General features: G+C 29.1%; 1 protein-coding gene across 1 annotated transcript in view; it reads left to right on the top strand.

The window, feature by feature from the left end:
• The window catches only part of LOC129972307 (G protein-coupled receptor kinase 1-like), a 182,988-nt gene that overhangs the window by 67,559 nt on the left and 102,709 nt on the right, over window positions 1-12,720 (top strand). The gene's annotated exons all lie outside the window — the stretch shown is intronic.

A 12,720-nucleotide genomic window follows, 5' to 3' on the forward strand; every position in this document is an offset into this window, starting at 1 on the left:
AATTTTTTTTTAATCTTAAATTTTCCGTCTTCTTTCTTTCTTTTTTATGTAATGGAGAGTTTTAAATTATACAAAGTTATAGATGAGACAACCTATTTTTAAGCATTATATTAAAGTTTTCTAAGAATTCTATAAATATTCGATTAAATATGAGGATTTTTCGTAAATATTTATTGCACATGTGCGAAATATATTGTATATTTTTCTTGTCATAAATTCAAAGCCAGATTTCTATTGCAAATTATATAAGAAAAAAATCCCTCTGAATGTTTTTATTAAGATTCAGAAAGATATCGGCGTTGCGTGCAGGTGAATTTTACTTGATCTAAGAGAGTTTTAAAGACGTGGAGATTTCAATAAATTGATATTCTTTAAACTTGAATCTTCAATTGCAGTAATTTGACACCATAAATAATAATAATAATTTTATTCTATATTATTTGCATAAACATTAGACATCTAATATTATATGACTTGATTTACAATATAATTTAGAAGCCCCTTGAAATCTTTCTGCTTTGTTTATCCTGAAGATGTGTCAAAAGTGGACGACCTTTTATTGCACTGACAGTTGTTATTCTATAAAAAAAATCTTTCCTCTAGTTCCTGGAATCTTTCGGTAAGAATTATATGCTATTTTTGTGCAAGAGAGCTAATCTCTATCATTGATGTGAATTGTTCTGGTCTATTTCGAATTCAACAATCCAGTTCATCCTGAAGATGTTCTATGAGACTGAGATCCGAACTTTGAGCAAGCCAATCTAATTTCTCAAGATATCCAAATCAGTAAATTAATTATGCACAGCTCTTATTTTGTGAGTAGGATCTTCCGCTTGTTGTTATTGAGGTTGAAATATCTATCACATATTTAAAATTATAGCATCTGAAAGCATTCAAAAATATAACATTAGTTGAAAAATATAGAATAACTTAAAAAACATAATAAATGAGTTGATTCAAGAGAGGCGATGGATGCGGAATGTTTTGTAATGAGGAAATGCATATATATTGCTAGGATCATGATTGTGAAAACGGTAAATGCATGATTTGTAAATATAAAAAATGTTTGTGGTAAAATGTAAGTGTCTGATTTCTGTAGTTGAGCAGATCTTTGTTTCAATGTGTTTTACGCAAATTTGTAAAATAGCATTAAAAAATCATTGATTTGTATATTATTTGAAAGTATAAAAAACATTTCTTTTTCAAGCTTGACTATTGTAGAGAATAATAAATAGGTTCATTATAAAAGATTTACATTTAAAAAATAAGAAGCGCAGGAGAAACTTGTGTTTGTTGAAGAAAGTTTGCTTATTAGAAGGAAAACAAATTAAAGCAGATTCAAACCTATTCTGAACATCGTAGCATAGTAATGTTTTAGACTTATTTAGTCTATCCTTATTTTAAAAAAAATTTCTTACTTATATGTAACTTATAACAAGAAAAATGGCTTAAATGTGCTTTTATCGCTTATGAATATAAATCCAATAACTAAGTAATGAAAAGAATTGTTTCAAAATTTCTTTAAATATATATTGAGAAATATATTAAAATTGAAGGAAAAAAGTTGTATTAAAAAAAAATTTGGTACCGTTGAAAACTTTATTTTGTTAATTTTAAAGTAAAGTAAAAATGCCTTTTACGCAATAATATAATCTGAAATTAGTAAAAAAAAATTTTTTAGGGTTTTTTATTGAAAATCTAATTAGAATTTTGTAGCCATTAATTATTTAATCCTTAACCTTAAGAGAGTACTTACTAGCCAAGAAATAAAAACGGCCAAATTTTGTCGACCTTAAGAGTTTACATGTTAGGAGTTTTGAACGAATTTTTCATCATGTATTCTGCTTCACGATGTCAATTTAGATAGGTTATATGTTTATTGGCTTGCAGATACAATTTTATACACAAGGTCATGTTAAAAAAGCGTCTGAGTCTATGAAGAAATCATAATCTTCTACAACACTCGGCATATAAAAGTATACTAATAAACGATAGAAGTTGATTTTTCTTTCATGAAAATTTAAATGTCGCAGTACATTCAATATTCAAATAAGTTTTCCTGTTTTCAAGTTTGACAGCTTATTTTTAATGTTGTGTTGAAAGTTGTTTTTAACATTGCGCAGAATTGCATGTCAGATTTCGGCTTTCTGTCAATGATGTATGTTTTGATTGTTCACAGCTATTAAATCACAGTTTTAATGGCATATATTTTGAAATGTATTTCATATCATGCATATTACCCGGCAATAAATATTAAAAGAAATGTATATCATAGTGAATTTCGACATGAAAGTAGTTAAGTGGCGAAATTCAAATTCTTTAATGCTATTGTTTGTGATCATTTTGTATATTTCCTCTAAAAGGATTAATATTTTATCTTAAATACGCACATATTTCGGGCATAGAAGAATTTATTTTTGCATAATTTTATTCAAGATGGCTTGTTTCATGTTTGTAAAAATGGAATTTCTGTAATCGATTTTTCACTTATTTTCTGATAAGCCATAGTTCTTAAAATGTGTATATTTTCCTTGCAAATTTCTGCAAAATCTTGAATGAAATCCGTCTGTCGAAAGTATATCTGCTGTTCGTGTACATTCAAACGTGATATCTCAAAAACGTAATGAGATATAGAGGAAATTTGGTTTATTGTGTTATTACTAGATTTGGATCTGCATACAGTTTTGGACAATATTTGCTATGGCATCGATTGTCTGCCGTCCTTTTTATTCGTGTGCAGTCGTGGGAAATAAAAAAAAGGGGGGGGGCACCCAAATTTATTTTGCATATTAAAAATTACATTTTCGTTAAATATGTATGCAATTTAGTAGTAGCAATATGTAGATATATATGTAGATTCCCTTATATTTTTACAAGAAAAAAAAGTTTAGGTTAATAACTTAATAAGTTTTTAAGATATTAATAAAAGTTTAAAATTTAGTTTTAATGTTAGAAAGTCAAGCCCATAATTCCTATACGAATAGACCTAAGTTAATGAAGCTTGTTTTTCGAAAAAACTTTTGATGTGATTTTAAAATTTGATGAGAAAAATGGATTTTGCTTTTTAAGTTTTGAAGTTTTCTCTTATTTCGATATATAGACGGCCCTTTACGAAATTATTAATGCAAAAATCTTTAAAAGTACGTTAAACCTTTCAAATGATACTTTTTTTTTAATGATTGTATACAATGAACGGGTGCCAGAAAGTGGGTGCCCCCCTCCTGCGACTGTTAAAGCATCATTTTATATTTCTCTCTTCCCTAGAGTTTGTTTGTACGTCGTTTAAGTCGCAACAGAATTCATTTCATAATCATTATAATGATGAAGTGCGTCGTTTATACGACGCAAAACAGCCAGAACTTCAATTATCTGTCATATTGACCTTTCTAAATTTCCCAAATTTTTTGCCATCGTCATTATTTTTCTGTTCCTTCTAACGAAGAATTTATTAATAATTGATGAATTAATAGACAAATAGAATATCAAATGTATGGTGATAATTTAAGTGTTGATGAAGAAGAATGGGAAGTAGTTATTCTATCTTTCTTTTTAAGATGTTACGAACTCTTTTGAAGCACTTATTTTATTTGCCCAAACACTATTTATCGTAAAAAAGCATTCGTTTAACTTAATTCAGTTCACAATGCTATACTTAATATTCAGATAATCTGCACATCAAATGATAACTAAGTATTATTTAAACGCATGCACATAAATCTTATAAAATAAAAAATGCAGTAGTGGTATGGTTCGCCTCTTTTTATATTACAATTATTAAAATTTAATTAGTCACCTTCGGTGACGAAATATTTACCCTATATATTAATAGTATTGATTTATTAGTGTCGTATTATTAACCGATTTTTATTAAATACATTTCATCACATCAAGTGAGTGTTATATTTTAAATTTTAATAATTATATTTTACATTCTAATTTATAATATTCTAATTAGTTAGCTTTGTATGCTAAGTCACAAAATTAAGTGTTGAATAAAATTGGCGAAATCGAACCATGTGTCGAGTCTGAGGGCTTAGTTAATGTTTTATTTTGCGATATACCTCAGTAATGAAGGAAAGGGGGAGGTGTTTTTGATAAGAAATTGAACTGGCGGCATTTTATATCTATCAATCTATCTAATATAATATCATGAATATAAAGTCTCATATTTGCTATTTTTGAATAAATGATCATTTTTAAATATTGTCCCGCTAACTATTAAATTGTAGAAATCTCTCTTTAGAATTGCTAACCATTCATCTTGCCTCGAGCAATTAAGTTCCGAAATTTGCCTTAATAAATGCAGCACCATGGGAGTGCAAGCATGGCTTTACTCCGAAACCGCGTTTCTGAAACCCTTTATTGATATAAAATAAATCTTTGGCGGAATATTTTTGTCGTTTTCGTCGAGGGAAAGCGTTGAATGTGTCCGAACTACGGAGGAGATAATTTATTTGGCCGCGAAAATGTCGTCATGGCTAAACGACTGCGATTAATGTAGCATGTCTGATCGTCATGTCAGAAGCTGCTCTCTTCTGGAAGTCAGTGGTGTAAGTCGCTCTCTCGATTCAAGTCTCTTTTACGCGTATATGGGAACTGCTTTAGGACGGATGGAGTGATCAGTTATTGCTTCATGTGAATATTTTATTGATTTCGGACCTGATATCAGTACTTATTTTTGATCTTTGCACGTACATTTATCGGGTTTCGATGCATGTTTCATACCTTCAAAAACTAATAGATCAAAAAGAGTGCTTTGCTCCATTTATCTGATATATTAAACACAACATTGGGCCTTTTTGTTTGCTATGATGAAAAATGAATGTGGGTTTTGGGTTCTTCCTTTCTTTCCTTATGTGTCCTGTTAGGTATGTAATTTGATATGTACTTGCAACTTATAAAACTAACTTCTAACATTATAAAAATAAAATTTCAATTTTCCCAAATCGTTGACATTTTGAGTTATCGCTTTTATATACAGATGGTCAACTATCACATGTTCAGGAATAACTACGTTGGCAATGAATGGCAGTTTGGTAGATTTGATTTAAAAGTTGAAACAAATACGCATTTTGACAAAAAAAAAATCATATGTTAAATTCCATCTGTCTTGCTCTTTGTCTGTCAGAGTCAACGTCCTCATTTGAGCGCGCACGCACGCACACACACACACGCGCGCACACACACACACACACACACACACACACACACATGGATTTTATCGAAAATTTGATAGAAATTCACAAGGGTGTTGAAAAACTACGTTTCAAATACATAAACGTATATACCACTAAGATAAAAAAAAATATTCGGAATGTTTCAATTAAAATGCGATAAAAGTAGAAATGATGTTCAATTTTATCTAACATTTTTACGTCTTCTGTAAACATCTGGCAGCAGTCGGGAAGTCATTTCATTTTATCATATGAAAATAAATTTATTTTTAATGAGATACGAATTTTAACTTGTTGATTTTCCAAAATTGCAATTGTAAAGAATTTGCATTAAAATTTAATTGTGCAAGGTTCTTTTTGTTTCAAATATTTGAAATGTTATGCTTATCAAAAACTGTTGAATGATATACTTGGAAAAAGATAGAAAATCTATCACAGTTGAATCACATTCTTGATGACCATTCATTTATATTATTAATTTGTCGATCAAATTCAGATCAGAGAATTGGCATATAGGAGTTAACATTTAATTCCTGTATGTAAAATTGTGATGGAATATCTCTTTGCAAAATGATAATGCGTCTCCTCAATAGTGCCATTATTACTCATGAATATGCAGCATAAGATTTGCAACATGCCAAATTTCTGCCATTTAGCTCATTGCGTTGTATGTTACCGTTTTCCTAGATCGCAGGCACTCAGCCAATTATGTGCGTGATTTCAATTCCCCTCCTCACCAATTTGTAGAATTTCTAAAAGATTTTGATTCATCAAATGTTTTGACTTTTACAATATGTATTAACTCATAGATGGAGATGAGAAAATATGAAATGTACTTGAAAAAAATTCTTGTGTAGATATAAAAGATTTAAAAGTTTTCTCTGAAATATGTTTATATTATAGTAAAACTTAAAAAAAAATCTTAAACCTGACATGAAGCATAGCCATTAAGCCTACTTTCAATGTTTATATCATGCTCAACAAAAACTACCGATTTTTCAGCTATTGCTAGATTTTATCTTTAATGGTTACAGTGAATATTGAAATATTTTAATTATTTATATTTGCATTTATTTTATTATTCATGTTAGGCATTATTATTTATGCTAAACTAAAATTCATGTGTCAAATAAATTGATTGCTGATTTTGGTCAGACGTGTTAAATAGAAATAATACAATTCGGATGGCATGTAAACCAAGAATTAAATGCATTGTAATTTTATATTTAAATGTGCGTTTAAATATAAAACTTTAACGTTTTTATTTTCAGTATGTGTTTTTAACGAATTATTATTTTTTTAAAAAATTTTAATGTTTTTTGAAACCGTTGTATGTGTCTTTAATACACTTTTGCTCCGAACTGTATTCTGAAATAATTATAACTGAACATCTATCTATTACTCCGCTCTAAGATTTAAATTTTTTGAACAACATTGTATCGCATTTAACTGTAATTGGAGATTTGTTGAATCTATCAATGTAAGTTATGTGCTCTCTGTTATCCGGCTCATTTGTCTATCGGGAAAAAGAAAAAAGACTGAAAATATTTTGAAAAGGGCATGGCTTGGACTTAAATTGGCATATCCCCACCCCCTACCCACCCCTATTTTCACTGATCCCATTTTATCCCTCAGAACATTGTAGTAGTGAGTCAGATTTTGGAATATGTGTTCATCTCTATCTACATTTGATATCTGAATTCACGTAGATATTATGAACTTGTTTAAATGCCTTTTCTACAGATTGCTAGCCGGTTATGAGTGTTGAGATAGGGCCTTGTGACGCTAGAAAATGGCACCATTATTAGTTAAAGCTGCTGTATGAATGAGACATTAGAGTATTAACATATCTTGGTTGCCTCCTAGGTTGTGAGGCATTCTGTAAATGTCCAAATAAGCGCCCCATAATCGGCACTTAAATGTAAAACAGGAATTTTACATGAGAAATTCATGAAATTCTCATAGCTGCTCTCACTGCAAATACGGCCTCTGGAATTTTTATAGATCGGATTAGTTCGCATTGTGTCTATAATCCAGTGACGATATTTTTCAAACTTTATGGTGCAATTATTGTCAGAGATGGGGAAAAATAAAATGTCAGCTGTTATGCTCTAATTTGTATATGGAGATTATCTGGATCTACATCATCTGAAGTCCCTATCAATCAGTTTACATTTAATAAAATTAGGGAATTTCCAATTTCGACTGAGACCCGATTTCGCGATGCAAAGTTATACAATACGATTATCAGGAGAAGTGATTTTATAAGACATTTAGAGAAAGAAGCATAGTTCCGTCTTAAGCTCTTCGGTAGTGATAAGAGTAAATTCCATATGAATAAATGGCTCGGGCATAAATAAATGACAGAAGTGCCGCATTGTTTAGCGGGAGAAAATATCTTTTTGAGAATCATCGGAAACTCTTGAAAAGTCATTAGATTAATACAAAGGGCACAGCGAAAATCCATAACATTACATAATCCTCTTATCAATGATTGATCATTTTTTCATTTCTTATCAGGGATTAATCTTTTAAGGACTTTTCTTATGTGTCATTTGTGTTTTATTCTCTCTTTGTAATTAGAAAAAAAAAAAAAGTTGCTCCGACACTGCATTGTTTAATACGTCGACATTTTTATAATTTCAATGATTAATTTTGGAAAATCTATCCGAATGACAAGAAATGATAATATTAAATCTTGTACCTTTAAACGAGCAATTTTTGTATATATTTATATATAAATTTATTTATTTCGTGTATCTCGGAAATAGTTGAAACGATTTGGATCAAATTTTATATTTAGATAAGGTTTTGCTTTTTAAGTTTATCTACTTAGGTGTATCTCCTGAAAAAAAAAGCACGATTTTACACCCTAAATTTTTTTTTTTAAATAATTAACTATTAGAGCCTTTTTCTATCTGCTCTCATACTGACAGTGTCATATAGCGCCATCTCGGAGCCGATTTTATCATGGTAAAACTGAGTGTAAGTTCCAAAATATAAGTAATGATAGAATAAACTGTAAAATGAATATTGCAATATAGCAGATTTTTTTTAAATAACATGTTAAACTTGGCGCATTCATGATTTTTTTTTTTTATTTAAATGGCCAATTCATAAAAAATATTATCTAAGACTGAAAAATATTCATATGTAATCAGTATATGATTCGTATCTAAATATTTTCTTCACGCTCGGTCTTCCAGATATTGTAGTGTTTATTTATGAAATTTTCTATTATTCGAGGTGATTACAGATTCAGTCACCCCGGATTATCAAAGTTTTACTATATTTTGATTCACATGCATTAGCTTGTTTACGAACTTGCGTTAAATTGACTTTTAAAATAATTTCTAGCAAATGTCTTTTTATGTTTTTTTAAAAATGGGCCGAAGAGTTGATATGCGGCATTTTACTTGAAAAAATATTTTGCATCCAACGTTTTGAATAGAATGTTTTTAACCATGACCTTTGAATGCTATCTCGAAATCAAAATATATTTGTGTTGGTGATGTAAAATATGGCAACAACTATAAAAAATGTGTACTGGAATGGAACAATCGAATATTAATTAAAATGTTGACAATCGCAATAAGATATTTGAAGATCGTTTTGCAATTTGAAGGAGTGTTAAAACACTTGACTGGCTTAATTCTAGTTCGGGCAAGCACTTGCGAATAATCAAATGCTCAAGACCTTGCAGCTTTTGTTTATCTCGCAAATATTTTGATTTCTGTCAGTTTTACGCCTTTTAGTACTAAGATAAGGAAGTAAAATTTATTAATGTGGTGCGTGACGTTTAATTTTAGTATGTAAATGTAGAAAATAATCGTTGTAAAGCAAATGAGTGGAGTTCTGTTAAATGATTATAAATCCATTAATACTCTACCTCCTTGAGTTTAAAATTATTTTAAGAAAAATGGCTGGGCCTGTTTCTTAATAGGAATCTCTTGTTTATTATAGGGGGAAAAAACTACATTTACTCGTGAAAATAAAGATTCTCTTTTTCCTTTTCCTGTTGCCAAAATATTAAGCGTGAAAAATGCTTATCTCAATGAATGGGTGGATGGATAGATATAAATCAACTTGAAGGTTACGTATATGAAATGGCATCACTCCATGAACAGAGAAAAACGCTTCTAAAGATAAAAAATTATTTTTTCTTCTTCATCAGATGACTGTTGTTGAAAAAAAAAATATTGCATGGCTTACCTAGATGTTGTATGCACCTGTTATTTTTCCAGCAAAACACATTTTGAAAATTTCGGTTGTTCAAATTCCACATTCATGTTTATTGCGCCAGCGTTTTCCAACGGAAGACATTTTTTTAGCACTTTTCTTTCAAAAGAAATTCTCTAGTATTAAGGAGCGTTTAGAGGAATTTTTAAATTTCATAAATTTAACTGCCTCGCAATGAATTACTTTTCTAACTTAAAGAATCGATTAGATTATAAAATGTTTTATTTTGAAACTAAAAAAGAAGATTCAAAGTTTATTTTAAACTAACTTTTAGTATTCTCACTAACTTTATTATAATTCAGCACTTTTCATCCTGTGGTATGCGCACCACGCGGGGTCTAAAATGTAATCGGGAAAACTAACAGATAGATTCAACATAAGAGAAAAGCTTAAAAGCTGTTCTAACAAAAGAGATTAAAATCTATTATCTATTGTAAGGTAGACTTTGAAAAGAAATCCTTTATCTCACTGTGGGCTGACCTGAAAGAAAAATATATTGAACTATTCTACTATGCAATCATTATTCTGAGACCGTTTTCCAGCACAGTATTAGTGGAGAAGGCTTTCTGTTTCTATACTTAAAAGAATTTCAAGAAGAGATTTTTCTACCTAAATCAATTTGACCTACGGACTTGAGACTGTAATTGGCATCAATCCAAATTTTAAAGTGCTGCCAAATTGCCTAAAAGTTTTCGTTAAATGACGCTTATATATATATATATAATATAAAATTGTCTATAATTACCAATATATACCATTTTTGATTAATTGAAAAAATGAAAATATCTCTTTATTAAAATGTTATTGCACTTGTGTATAGATATTAGTACTTTTAATGATGGTTTTGGGTTGAGGTACTTGGAGCAGTGGATAGGCCAAGGAGTACACACATTTAAAGAAAGATTTAATGCCAAGAACATTATTATAATCAGCTCTAGGTTAATTGTTATCTTTTAAATTTCATTTTAATTCCTTAATTGCCTTGCTCATGTTTAATACGAATATTGAATCGATATTTCTCCAACTTACAAGTTGAAATTAATAATCAAAGATGCTATAATTCGATGCAAAAATTAAATGGAGGAAAAAAAATCACAGTTTATTTTGTTTATTGCCAAACAAAAATATGCATAATTATTAGAAACGAAATTGTAACTGTTTCGGTACTCTGGAGATTTCAATAAATTGGTTCTTGCCTCATATTTGTAAATATACTCTTATCAATCAAAACTCAAAGGCATTGCAAAATGCGTTTCTTTTCTGGTATTCTCGAGAGAAATTTCATTGCACTTGCATAGCAGAATGAGTTTTATGAAATAAAAAAAAAATATTTTTTATACGAAAGGAAACAAAGTAAATGTCATTCTTGAGAATATTTGTTATAAAACTGCAGCACTGTTCTTAAAATTCTGTCTATGATTTCAGCGTTAAACAGTAGAGCAAAATAAGCTGAATTTTTTAATATTGCGGCTATTTTTTTTTCTGTAAGATACGAATTTCTAAAAATAAAATTAGTTTTACGAAGGGCTGGAAAGAAAGGCTAGATAATATTTTGTCTTTTTAACTCTTTTTTTTTTTTTGAGTCTTTGCCGTTCTTAAATCAGTCCCACACGCTTTTTAAAGATGTTTCATTAATTTCAGCTTTATAATTCCTCTTTGCTTATATATTTTTACAATATGACATATCTTTTTATTTGTCGTATATTGAAGAAAACCGAAATTTGAAACAATAACTCATCTTATTGTTCGAATTCATTCAAACTTTGACAGATCTGCAATTTTTATTTCAAGGGCTTATTTAAAATTTCTTTTCCCTTGTTTGTTGTGTTTTTGCATTATCTCGTTTATATGCACACAGGCAAACTTTTTACCCTTTGGCGAATTTGGTTCATTGTTTCATACTAATTCTTCAATTTTCATCTAAATATTTTGTTAATAAATTGAATGATTTTATAATATAAATATTTATAGTAATAAATCTTATGTTTTATTTGCATTATATCTTAAGAGATATCTTGGTTTTTATACCATTGAAAAAAATATTCCCGATTTTTATTTTTACATATAAGTAGCTGTTTTATATTTTAAAAAAAATTTGAAGTATAATTAACTATATTTATTTAGTAAAATGTTAGCATCTTAAGAAATCTTCTTAGCAGCTTTACTTATTTATCTCTTAAAATGTTTTTTTTTAATTTCCTGAAACATGTAAACTTTATATTACAATGAATAATGGTTATTTATTATTGAAATTGCCTTGAATATTTTTAATTTCGTTATGTATAAGCACGCTATCTTTAATGTAAATGATAAAGTAAATTAAAGTCCTGGATTTTTGAAAAATACAGGCTTTCAACTGTTTAACTCCTTTCTTCTATCTTCAATATTTTGTTTTACTGCTAAATTGTGAATTCAAGTAATGCGCTGGTAATTTGCAGGTATACCAGTCCGATTTTTTCAAATTTCATTTGTCACAATATTTAACCTTCGCATTGTTAAAAGCTCATTTATGTGAAAATAAGATTTTTTGTTTCAACAAAAAAGCAGAATCTTTGTATTCTCCGCCGTGAATGCTATTACAGTTATTTCTTTTGTAATGCCAAGTAGCATGAGTGCTATAACATTCAATTTGACAAGTCATATCTTTCTTTCGAATCTATCTGGAATTATTTTTATTTTACTGTATATTAATTTATTTTTATAAAATTACGAATTATAATCGTTGTAAAATTCCACTTCCCTAACACATTATTCCCAAAACGCATTTTCGGAATTATGTCACCCTATGAACACAATAACTCAGAAATACTTGAGCTATACTTTGAACAAAATTTAATAGGGTTCTTTACCCTTAATTTATTCATTTGTATGAAATTTTGAACAAAATCCATTCCTAGGAATTTTTTCGATCCTCTTGTTCGACATCAAGTGAACAAGACAACAAAACTTGAAAATCGATGTACACAGTTTTAGTATCTAAAGAGAAGAGCCATATCCAATTTTGGACAATGGTCGCCTACGAGTTGACCATCTGTCGATTTGTACATTTGTATGCATGCAAACGCAGTAACTAAAAAACACAAAGACTTCTGATAAATGAAACTTGTGTGTGATGTTGTGATTAAAATTGTTTTTCCGTGTCAAAATGTAATTTTATTCGGCCAAAAAAAAAAAAAAAAAAACCAACGAAATGTATACTTGGTTTTCTTCTCTATACACTAATGTGTTAAACGTCGGAACTAAAAATATAATCACTAATCGTGTTTTTGGCCTTACTCAAATTCAACAATATTTATGTGCGAGAGAG

This window comes from Argiope bruennichi, chromosome 6 (assembly GCF_947563725.1).
Source record: "Argiope bruennichi chromosome 6, qqArgBrue1.1, whole genome shotgun sequence".
NCBI classification, from domain to species: Eukaryota; Metazoa; Arthropoda; class Arachnida; order Araneae; family Araneidae; genus Argiope; species Argiope bruennichi.